Here is a 12,949-nt window from a genome sequence, read left to right on the forward strand (position 1 = left end):
TGCCTATGATTAATTTCTCTTTAACAAGGAGAGTTAAGTGCTTGCATCAGTTTAAGGCTTCATAGTGCTTTCCAGCAGATTTTAGAGTAAGTGCTAGTCACAGGGACTCCAACCAGAAAGAGTCAGGAATCACTGCACTCTGCTCCTACTCTCACCAGGATCAGAATATAAGCACATATTCCAAGCTGTCAGCTATAAAGCAGTTATTAAGCTTTCTGGTGATCAGCAGTCTCCAGGAAATAATGTAACTGCAGTCCTTCTCACACCAGGAGAAAACAGAAGCACTAATCCCAAGATGACTACTGAGAGGCAGAATGTGGGCTCTCCAATAACTGGTGGTCTTGCAATAGATGCTTAAAGGTAAGATGAAAAAATGGTGTATCCTAAACACTGCAGTGTGCACTAGAGGAATTAGATGTGAAAGTAGGTAACTTAAGTTTTACCTGTCTAAAAAGTTAAGTTTTAGTGGAGAAGTCACTATTTTTAAAACAGCAAGATACATTGAAAGAGGGTGGCTACTTCTGTATTCTGCTACTATGGAATACAGTAGAATGGCCAATAAATGTAAATAGTTGAAGGGGAGTGATTTCACAAAATTATAATTTTGTGCTTACTCACACAAGCCAGTAAAAGCAGATAGAACATTAGTTATATGGTCAAATTAACATAAGGGGCAGGTAACTAGAAATACAGTGGTGTTTAACAACGCAACAGTGACTGGGTGTGAGGGTGAGAAAAATTATTTCTGCCTGACTTACAAGAGACAGAGCTGTGGTCTCTTTTCAAATTTTAATATGCAGTTAAAAGCAGAATACAAGTAAAACACAAGGTAAAGAAAAATCACAGTATTCAAAATAGAAAAAGATAATAAAGTAATACAAAATACTACAAATAAAAAGCAAACTACCATTTCCCTCACAGCAAAGTGTAGCAGCATCTGGGTGAGCCTTTCTAGTAAAGGTGTACCTGGTTCTGCTCAGGTGTACTGCACTTGTCAATAAGGTGTACTAGGTTGTGGTAAAGGGGTATTGCACATATTATTAAGGTGTACCTGGTTATTCTAATGTGTGTTGCAAATGACATTATGGTGTAACAGATTCTGGTAAGTTGTAGTGCATATAACTTTAAGGTGTACCTGGTTCTGCTTAGGTGTGTTGCACATGGCATTAATCTGTATTGGGTTCTTATAGGTATACTGCACATCTTATTAAGGCATAACTGGTTCTGCTGAGGTGTGTTGCACATGACATTAAATTGTACTGGGTTCTGATAGGTATACTGCATGATATTAAATTGTACTGGGTTCTGATAAATGTGTACTGCACATATTATGAAGGTGTATCTGCTTATGCTGATGTGTGCAGCACATGGTATTAAGGTGTACTGAGTTTTGTTAAGGTGTACTGCACATATCATTAAGCTATACATGGTTAGACTGACATATGTTGCATGTATCGTTAAGGTGTCCCAGATTCTGATATGGTGGCAATTATATAACTGTAAGATGTATTTTGGTTCTGCTAAATTGTGCTCCACATGAACTTAATGTGCTTTGGGTTCTGGTAAGGTGCACTGCTCATATCATTAAAATATACCTGATTCTGCTGAGGTGCACTGACCATATCATAAAGGTATACCTGGTTCTGCCAAGGTATGCAGCACATAGGTTCATATGCTAATGATCACCTGGGCCTTTATAAGGCTAGCAGGGCAATCCAAACCAATTGTTTCGGGAGGCTACGTGTTGGGTGGGGTATGTTAGTTTGGGCATTACTCTGTGCCTCTATCAGGGACATGCGGGCCAAACTCGGGATAAATTTCTGATTTTCCATCCATTGGTCAAGGTTATGCTTAACTAGGGTATAATGATGGAATTTGCCACACATGGATGGGGCACCTGCTCCAATGCATGAGTATCCTCTGAGACACATAAATGTCTCACTATCATATCTTATTTATGTCGCAAGCAAAATTTAAATCCTTGGATCAGGTGCTTCTGATGGTGTTCCTTTGGTAGATGTGAAAAAGGTCCATCAGAGCTATATCCAAACATGCCTTGTATGCCAAGCATTGATTGCCTAGGTAACATAGTGCCATTCTAAGGGGATCCAGTATCTGTCTGCTTGCGATGACATGGTTGACCGACCACAATGCTTTGCCACAGATGGCCTGCACCTGTCGCCCCTGGGATTCTGGACACTGGCTAAGGCTCTTGCTGCCCCTATAGTGCCTTTTGTAGGCAAGGTTCAAATGACAAATCCACCACCGTAACAGGAACAGGCAAGCAAAAACTGAGGGTAATGCTACTCAATGTTAGAAGTCTAAATCTCAAAATGCACTCACTCGTGGAACTCCTTAAAACGTTGAACACTGATATCTGTGCAGTGACTGAGACCTGGTTCAAGGCTCCAGAGAGCACACCTGCACTACCAGGTTATTACTCATACAACACTTTTTGGCCATGTAACCTGGACCGAAACACCAAAGGCAGAGGTGTGTCCATATTCATTGAGGATATCCACACCTCCAGGCTAGTTGCTCAGCATAATGCATCTGAGGTTATCCAAGTGCAACTAACTCTGGGCAAAACTGCAATCCAAACTGTAGCTTGCTACAGATCCCCCACCATGCCCCAGGATTCCCACTCCTCTTTTCTTGATGCAATGGAAAATATTAGGGTTCAACCAAACACCCTAATAATGGGAGACTTCAACTACCCCACCATTAACTGGGAAATCTACTCATGTACCGACTACTTAGCTCAACGCTTTCTGGAATTCATAAACTCCAATGCCCTGGGTCAACTTATCCACACCCCCACCAAGGGCAACAATATCCTAGACGTGGTCATTACCAACATGCGTGACCAGTGTTCCACATCTGAAGTCAACCCCTCGTTGGTCCGATCCAACCATAAACTAATCACCCTTGATATCCACATCCCACCCCACCCCCACCCCCCCATTAAGGAAACCAATGTAAAAAATTTCTCCAAAGCCAACTTCATGCTTCTTAAGACAGAAGTGGTGAACTTCATGACACCCATGCAGATGGACAATACAGTTACAACTGCTGAATCCTACACAAATGCACTCTATAAACACTTACACGATTGCATGGATCGTGCTATCCCAAACAGAACCAAGATGCTATCCTCCAAAAAAACAAAGCCAATCTGGTGGTCCCCTGCCATAAACAAACTGTACAACAGAAGGAAGAAACTGTTGCAAAAGAGAGTAAAATCCCATGAGTGTAGGAGCTCCCCGGTCAGCCTCAGTAAGAAGCTGAGATCCCTTATAAGATCCTCCAAAGCTGGCTACAAAAACAAAATTGCCATTAATTCTAAGGACAACCACAAAGCATTCTATAGCCATGTCAAGAATCTCGATGGCAACACCCAGATCTGCTCTGAGTTACAGCACAATGGCACGAAAATTACAGAACCAACTGATATTGCCAACATCCTGGCAGATAGGTTCAGTGCTAACTTTACCCCCCCATCACCCCCTAAAGGGCCCATATCTATACAGGAAGAATGCAAAGTCCCTGTAATCACAACTACGCAGGTAAAAGCTGCACTCTCTAAAGCCAAAAACACAGCATCCATGGGACCGGACAACATCCCAGGCTGCATTTTACATGATCTTCAGAACAAACTAGCTCCACACTTAAGCACCATGTTCAATAATAGCCTTGCATCAGGCTTTGTGCCTACTGAATGGTGCACAGCAACAGTTATCCCACTCCACAAAGGGGGAGCCACCACTGATCCTGGGAACTGTCTACTTATTAGCCTGACAAGCCTGGTCTACAAGGCCATGGAACATATCATCATGGAACTCATAAACAAAGACATTTGTAACCTCCAAACTCTGGATCCCACCCAGTTCAGGTTTGTGAAAGGCAGGTCATGCCTCCAGAACCTGAACAACTTCTTTTAGGCAGTCACCAAAGCCATAGATGAGGGTAAGGTGGTTCACCCAGTCTATCTTGACCTCGCCAAGGCTTTCGACACCATCCCCCATTCTGGAATTATAGCTAAACTTACTAAACTAGGTATGATTCCCTATGTCACAAGATGGGTTACCAACTGGCTCACTGACATAACCCACACTGTAAAAGTTGCATACTCCAAATCTGACCTCAAAGCAGTGACAAGTGGAGTACCACAGGGTTCCATCCTGGGACCTTTCTTGTTTGATATCTACTTCTCTAAAGTACAGGCTAACACAGAAGGCCTCTGGCTAACGAAGTTTGCAGATGACTGCAAACTAGGAGCCATTGTCAAGTCCCCAAATGATGTGGACATCCTACAGAAGGGCCTCGCTGAGACAGATGCCTTGTGTCAGAGCCATGGCCTCAAGCTCAATGCCAAAAAGTGCAGTGTCATCCCCTTTGGTAAAAACTCTGTACCCATGAACTACCACATAGACAGCAATCTACTTAACACCAATGTGTGATGAGACCTTGGGACCCAGGTGGACAGTAGTCTCTCCTTTGATAGTCACATCGCCACAGTAGTCAGGAAGTCCTTCCACGTGACACATCTCATCATAAACGGGTTCTCATCCAGGAAAAAAGAGGTCATTGTTCCCCTCTACTCGACACTCATTAGACCCATTATAGAGTACAACGCCCCTTTTGGAATGTACCTCACAAGACATCTGCAGCAGCTGGAAAGGCCACAGAAGTACCTCACAAAGAGGATTACTGGCCTCAAACAAATGCCCTACACTGACCACCTCAAAAAACACCAGCTTTACTCTGTAGCATATCGCCTGCTCTGAGGTGATCTCTGTCTAACATATAAAGCTATGTCAAACCCAGAGCTGTTGGACATGCTACACCTAAAGAAATCCCGATCCCTCTGAGCTACATGCTCTAGGGACCTAAACCTTGTCACCACAATAAACAGGACATGCTGGAGGGATAGATTCCTGTCCCAGATACTTCCCATACTATGAAACAGGCTACCCATCTATGTCAAGCAAAGTTCTTCATTAGCACTCTTCAAGAAAAAGCTTGATGAGTGGATGGGAAATAGGAAATACACCCCAGGGATCACTTCTGTGTCTCTGCTTGACAGTGGCACAGGAAAATAACTTTCTTGGGTGGCTTAAGCCAGAGAACCTTGTTGGCTAGGCTTATGTAGGCCCTTGGGCTGATAGCCTAGTACCTACTTATGAACCTGTGAACCTATGTATGAGACAAACTATAGATATAGAAATACAACTTTAAAGTGATGCACCTAGAACAATGTGTTTATGCCCTGGACTCTGCCGGTAAGGAACCTTTGTATGCATTACAACTGTTGTAGAACAGGTATATGCTAAATGTGGCATTATACTCAATGATGGGTCTGATAAGGGCTAAATAAATTGGCACTATGACTTCCTTGGACCTGGATTCCATGCCTTATTTATAAGTTGGGCAACATAGAATGATTTTCTTACCACCTTGGTTACATGTTGGTCAAAGGCCAGATTACTGTTTGCATATGTTCTCATATCCCTGACTACTGGGTAAACTCTTAGGGGTGTCTTATTGCTAAAGTAATTAGTCTGGTTGGCAATTTTCCCAAAAGATGTTATAATGCATCTTCGCATTGAGTTTGGCACCAGTCATTTGTCTGTGTTAGACCCTTTTGTAAGATGTTGTGTCATGGGTGAAATCCACAATTGCTCCCAGTTTGCAGTCATCTGCAAACTTGGTCAGTAAAAGGCCTTTGACATTATACTTTACCTCTGAGAAGTAAATGCCAAATAGGACTGGTCTCAACACAGAGACCTGAGATACTCTGTTGATGGCTGGGCTCTTACTGGAGTTGTTATCACCAATCCCGATTTCTTAGATCTTGCCTGTAAGACAGTTGACAATCCTATGCATTACATAAGAGTTTATGCCCAGTTTGGTGAGCTTTTCAACTCTATCTGAGTAGGGTATAGTACTGAACATCTTAGCAAGGTCCAGGTAGGTAGTATATACCATTTCCCCTCATCTATTGCCTTGCTGACCTTCTCAAAAAAGTTCACCAGGTTTAGTAGGCAAAACATTCAATTGACAAAGTCAGACTGGGATGGGTCCACTGTCTGAAGGTTGCCTATGTCTTTGTTGATCATTTCCATGATACTTTGTTATATGGCTTTGCATATTAGACCAGTCGGACTATTATGTCTGTATTTTCTGGGGTTTTTTGACGGTCCATTTATGTGAAAAGGGATAACTTTTGCAGTCTTCCATTCTCATAGTACAAAACGTGATTTGAAGCTATAGTTGAAAAGTGATTCAAGTGGCACTACTAGGTCATGTTTCAAGCTGTTTAGGAGGTACCACAGTATATTGGCGGGGCACATTGAGGCTCTGTTTATAGCTGTATCGAGTGTCATCTCCCTGTTAATAATTTGGGTGAGGGGGTATTTTAGCAGGTATTTCATGGGAGAGGTAAGGAAGAGAGAGCAGACATCTGAGTTGAATTTGTCAGTCACCAGCAAATTCTTTATGTTGCTCTGCTCAGTGAATGTGGCATCATTGACCACCAGTTTGGTACACTCGTGTGTGCTGCCTTTAAGATTTTGGGCATAGCTGTGGAAGGCCTTGTGATTGTTCTTAGACTGTGAGGCTATTTGCCATTGGAATTGGCCTTAATTTAATTAGGCTTTCAGTTTCCTATTTAGTAAAGAGCTGCTATTGTTGTAAAAATTGCTCTTCCTAATTTTTGCCATGACGTTTTTCCTTTTGTTATATAACCTTTTAAGGTCAAGATTCCATCAGTGCAGTCTGTTCTTAGAGTTTGTTTTGGACTCACTTCTGATAGGTTCAATAGCCTCTATAAGGTCTTTTACATGATTATACAGGGTTCCTGTGAACAAATCAGTGTAGGTTTCTTATTTTTTTCATCCAGGATATTTATTTCCTTTATTATTCTGAAGAAAAAAGCACAGTAATATATATACATTCTTATTTTTTTCATCCAGGATATTTATTTCCTTTACAACTAATTTTCCTTTTATTTATTAGAATGTCAGTGACACACAGTAACAGAAACTGTTCCTCATAACTGTAGTAGATGCCTACATTATGTCTTGAAAGATTACGGCCTAGTGAAACTTGCCACTTTCTTGATAGCTCCTCTATATTACCTTCTTTTCCTTGTTACATAATAATTTCTCTGCTCATACATAAAATTTGTTTTCTGCTCTTAACCCCCCTCCCCATCATATCAGGAAGCATTGGTGGAATCTGAATCTTAAACAAAAGTTTTCCCAAAATCTAAGTAGATCACATCCCCAGGCTTATTTCTTCCTCCACTTCTAATGCCTCTGTCAATGAACTGGATCAGGTCAGTTTAAGCGACTCTACATGAAATGAATCCCAGCCGCAATTCAATGAGTAATCCATTCTGCTCAGACATGTCAAAACTCTTGTCTTTCGTACCATTTCCATCACTTTGTTCACTGCAGAACCTATTTTCAGTATTCTGCAGATTCCTAAATGGCTGCTGGCTACTCTGCCATTGTAGATTGCTACTGCTACCACCTGTCTTCAGCTTGAAGTGACCACTCCTTTCCTAAGAGTCCTGGAGAGTAGCTCTGTTAGAGACAACCAAAAGCCCAGCACCATCTTCTAGTCAACATGGTGGGAGGCAGTGATGCTTATTCCTTAGCCTCCTTCTCACCCATCAGTTCCATTTTTACCTTTTCACTTAATTATTTCTCCATTTCTCCATTCTTCTTTGCAAGTTTTCTGTCTTCATAGATTGGTATCCTTCATTCTGACTGTATGGAGGGTCTATATTAGAACACCGAACATTCAAAATGTCGAGTGTTCTAATATTGAACCCTACCAATCGAAAATACCAAACATTGAACGTTCAGAACAGCAAATTGTTTCCTAGGGAAAAAATTTGCTGTTCCAAAACACATACATGCAACACAAGCACACCAAACAAACAGCAATCCCCACACATACACCTAAAATCTTACACCTAACCCTACACTAAACTATACACACACCACTAACTATCCACTTACCTTAATCCAAACCCTAACCCTAAGGTCCATCACTATCGCACACTCACCTCACCCGCGCCCTAACCCTAACTCAGCTAACCTGTCCTAACCCTCATGTCCACACAATCGCACAATACCTAACCTACTCCCTAACCCTAACTCACCTAACCCATTCTAACCCTCATGTCCACACAATCGCACACATACCTAACCCGTACTCAATCGCACACTTACCTGAACCCGACCCGTAACTTTCCAACAGAGCGCTGAAAATACCGAAGCAACAGAAATGGACAACTGAATTCTTTCCCTAGGAAAGAATTTGGTTTTCCACTTCTTTGATATTTTCAACGTTCGCTGAAAATGGGTCGATACTAGAACACTTGACATTTTAAATGTTCGGTGTTCTAATATAGACCCTGTATGGAAAAAGTGATGAAAAATATTTGCTTAAAATACCTGCCATTTAACTTTCTTATATCCCAAGTTAATGCTCCAGTGCCACTGCCCATTTCTTTCTTCTTTCCTTATATATTTAAGACTTCTTCATTCTCTTAATACATGTCACTAACATTTTCTCTGTTCCTCTGCTCTCACAGTCAGATTGTCAATCTTTGATTTTTCACTGAGCAATCCAAAATTGCTAATCTACTCTTTTAAACTTTGCCTCCCCCCTTACCTCTAGTTTCTAAGAGGAAGAGACATCTTATCAGTACAGACACAAGCAGAAGCAAATCAGTTTTTAATCTCCAGATGTCTTGCTAGTCAGTATTGGCAGATTTGACTGCCTGGTATGTGACCTGACCTTAACAGGTTAAGCAGCAGTTGCTTAACATTTGTTAAGATCTGGTCTCATGTTATAATAGTGCCCAACTGATTTTTTTTTCTGATTATCAGAGTGTAATCACCATGGTCCATGTACTACAGTTGCTTGTTAAGCACCTTTCTGAGTTCAGAAAGGTGCTTAACTAGCCTATTTTTCACAAATTTAGATGTAAGGGAAAGAGGCTAGGATAATGGTTAAGGTGTTTACCTTGTAGACACAAGGTAGAGGGCGACTCTCACATTTGGAAGGGAATTGGCTAGGTTTAAAATGGCCCCTCAATGGCAGATAGCCTAGTAATTACCTACAATTTTATAATCACAGCACTTCATGCATTACACAAATTTAAGTAAATACTGAGTTTGTGATTATGGCCTTTATGTTCCTTTCCATTCATTCCCTCAGTATGACATTATTTCCTTGTGCTATAAGGACATTTATAAGAGCATGTAGCATACTTACTGGATTGCTTTTTCCTTTATTTTTTATCATACATATAATGTTTGATAAAATGTGTAAATTGTATGTTATGTTGTCTTTCAAACTGAATTTTTCTTCATTCATTTTGAGTTAGCCCTTTCCATGCATCAAAGCTCATAATGACAACATTCTGTAAGAGAATAAAAAAGTAGCTTAGCGAAAAGCTTCTAGCATTTCTTTTTTTACTCCCCATCACCTCTGGCAACTCTTCTTTTTCATTGTCCACATTTCCCATCAGAAAGCAACAACCCTGACACTGAATTCATGACTGTTAGTCTTTCATTTCTCTTCCAGCAGTTACCATGAAATGGTACCTGCTTTTCTTGAAAAACTGCTGCTTTAAAAACTAGCAGAGTTAACCTCTTACAAGAGTTCTTTAAATTCATATTTATGTCACTATTGCAATTTGATATCTGATGTTCTGTCTCTGCTATAATTTGTTTTTACTACTTGTGTTAAATTCAGTTTTATGAGTCCCAGCCTGTCAGCTTTAATAATGTACTACAAATGATATAACTCACATATGCCCAGTTCTCATTCCAAATGTATCGCAATTTCTTCCGCCGGAAAACAGACTGTAAAAGTTGTTACATATTTCGCACTTTGGTGGCATACTGCAACTGCTCTGGTCATTATAAGGTGTACAACATGGGAGTCTAGTGTTAGATTAGTGGATGCTATCGTAATGTGAAAAGGGGCATAAGAGAGCAATTAGTGTAACGATGAAATATTGACCATTGTATGACAGTGTTAAATGTGGATTTTCCACTGTACTTTTCTACTTCATAGGACCCTAACAATGAAGGCACCCACTTATCAAGTTTCACAGCATTCGTGATCATAACATTATCCACTTTTATTTTTTTACTTAACTGCATATAGGATTAATAATGTGTTCTGACTGACGTGAAGTCATTATAAATGTTAACCTGGTGACACAGAGGCAAAGCATTTAGTCCTGTTGCCTTACAGTGCTTGGTTCTTCATTTCAGTTTTCATCTGAGGAGCCTACTGTGCAGAACTGTGCATCATACAGCATCCCTTTCTGCATATAATTTCCCGATGGAAGGTGCAGTTCCCTATGAAATCCCAAATATGTGTTGTCAATGAATTGGTGAGCTTTGAATTGCTGAAATTATTTACAGGTTACTTACCATGTCAGTGCATAAGTGAGTGTGTGCGTGTATGCTTGTCTGTGAGCGTGTGCGTGTGTGTGTGCATGCGTGTGTGTCTGTGCATATGTATAAGTGCATATATATGTGTGTGTGTTTATGGGAGCCAGACAGGTAATTTACTATACTTTATCCAGTGAAAAATATTGCAAAGCAACTTAGTACAGCCACAAACAATGCAGTTTTCCCAAATGTTGTTCAGCTGAGAAGTTGGTATACATGAATCAGGGGAGTATGTAGGGGTCGGAGGAACTCATAACTGCAAAACAATCTAATATTTTGACTCAGTGAAAGTAGTTTTCAGTGAAATGTATTTGTATTACTGCATGTTAGAGAAATGTTCATCTATCTCTCATCATAAATCAGAGTATGTGTGTAAGAGTGCGTGTGTGTGTGTGTGTGTGTGTGTGTGTGTGTGTGTGTGTGTGTGTGTGTGTGTGTGTGTGTCCTATGATGGATTTTTGCCATATTTAGGATGACTGTTCATAACTGTTCCTACTGAGTGGCAGGACAGGCCTCAGCTTCTATATGACCCTGCATTAGATAAAGTAGGTAATCAGAGAAGGAAAAAAATAACTGAATGAATGAATGAATCAATAATAAAATAAATGTTGGTCACTCTTAGGCTGCTAGGTGTTCAAACACTGATCTAATAATTTCCCATCTGTTATTTTCTCTTCACCATATGTGGTCAAAATTTCGCAGACGTTGATTGTTATAGTAAACAAATCTTCAATGAAACCCATTCAAGTGAGGCTTTTACACCAAATGGATAACTCAAGAAAGTATTATTTTACATGAAAAGAAACGGATTCCTCCTCACTGCTAATAATGGAATCTGAGCCACTGCATTCCCTTTTACTAAAATAAGTAATGCCAAACTTGCAAAACCTTGTGCTAGGTCACAATTCCTTTAGCAACCTGCTACTTATTCTATTGGTCCCAACCAACTGGGTGACATTCTATTGGACTCTTGAATATTATAGCTGAGTGCAAGCAATCTTGCGTTCCCATTAAAATTAATGGAAGTATAATTACCGGATTTGCCTTTCGGTAAGGATAATTCTGGGGACTATTCTGTAAGGATTCAGTTTTGTCTCTCTACCTTTCCTGGAAATTCTAGAAGACGGACCTTTTGGTCCTGTACATGATCACCACTCCATCATGAAACTCAAATGTCTGCCATTTCTTTGTGACTTCAATCCTCAATGATGTCACAAAACCAAAACATTTTTGAAGAGTAGATCAAAATATAAGGCAAAGCCTGCACATTCTGCAAACAAGTTGTAGACTTCATGTCCAGAAGATACATGGTAATGCAAACCCTGTGATTTTAGCAACTTTCTTAGTTAATAAGAGCAATATTTCAAAATTGCAGTATTTTTTGCCCCCATCCCATTATTTTTGGCATTATCCAGAATTCTTGCTCTAAGAGGTTGAGAAGTATGCTTGAAAGTTGTATGAGTAATAGGTCTGATGTTCATTAGAAGAGACAGGCATTGCTGTTAATATTATTCACCGGAATCAGATTGGAACATCTGCTTTCATATTTTCCTGCCACTTTAAAAACTGTATTGCACCTCTTACAGGAAAATGATGATCACATTCTTGGAAGATTAATGTTTTTCCACACAAAGCAGCATATTACATTTTGGCCAAAGTTTTTTGAAGAAACAATCACTGTATCCTTTGAATCACATGACTTTATTGACCTGAAATACTCTGATTAACTGCCTATTCAGAATGCAGCTGCAAGTGTAGACCATAAATCATTTTTCTCCAACAAGTATTTTTAAATTCTGTTATATAAGAAAAAATGAACACAAAGTCTGAAAATTGTGATGAAGATGCTGCAGGAGCTAATGCCTCATCTTAATGTTATACTTTAAACTAGACCTGCTACCGCTGCAATTTGAGATACTGTACAACATTATGCAAAAAGAATTCCAGGTGGACTAGGTTGGTTGAATCTTGTGTTACCAGAACTCCCTGCTGCTAAATCAGACATATTACCCAGAGGACACTGTACATGTCACAGAAGAAGATGGTAGCTATGGTCTGAACAGAAAAGTTCAGTTTGACCATTTTACATAGAATTGCATTCCCCTTCTGTGAGATCATGCTCAGAGGAACAAAATGAACATTTTGTAGTATGTAAAGGACAAAATGCAATATCAAACAACATGCTTTTCTTATAATAATGTAGAAACGCTCACTTCCCAGAAAAAAGTGCTGATTACACTTTCAGATTATGCATGCTTCAAAATATACACTAACCACCCTAATCATGACATGATATGCTGACAATGATAAAGATAATGGTGAAGCAGTAAGAATCTGAAATGATTGGATACCATGAGCCATCAGTCAGTTTAATCAGCTAAACTATAAAATAAAAGATAATAATGTTAAAGATAAAGAAATCCCAATGCTAGTGGTACTCATTAACCTGCGTGTTTCATGAA

This window comes from Protopterus annectens, chromosome 5.part0 (assembly GCF_019279795.1).
Source record: "Protopterus annectens isolate FY-2018-M chromosome 5.part0, PAN1.0, whole genome shotgun sequence".
Lineage (NCBI taxonomy): Eukaryota > Metazoa > Chordata > Ceratodontiformes > Protopteridae > Protopterus > Protopterus annectens.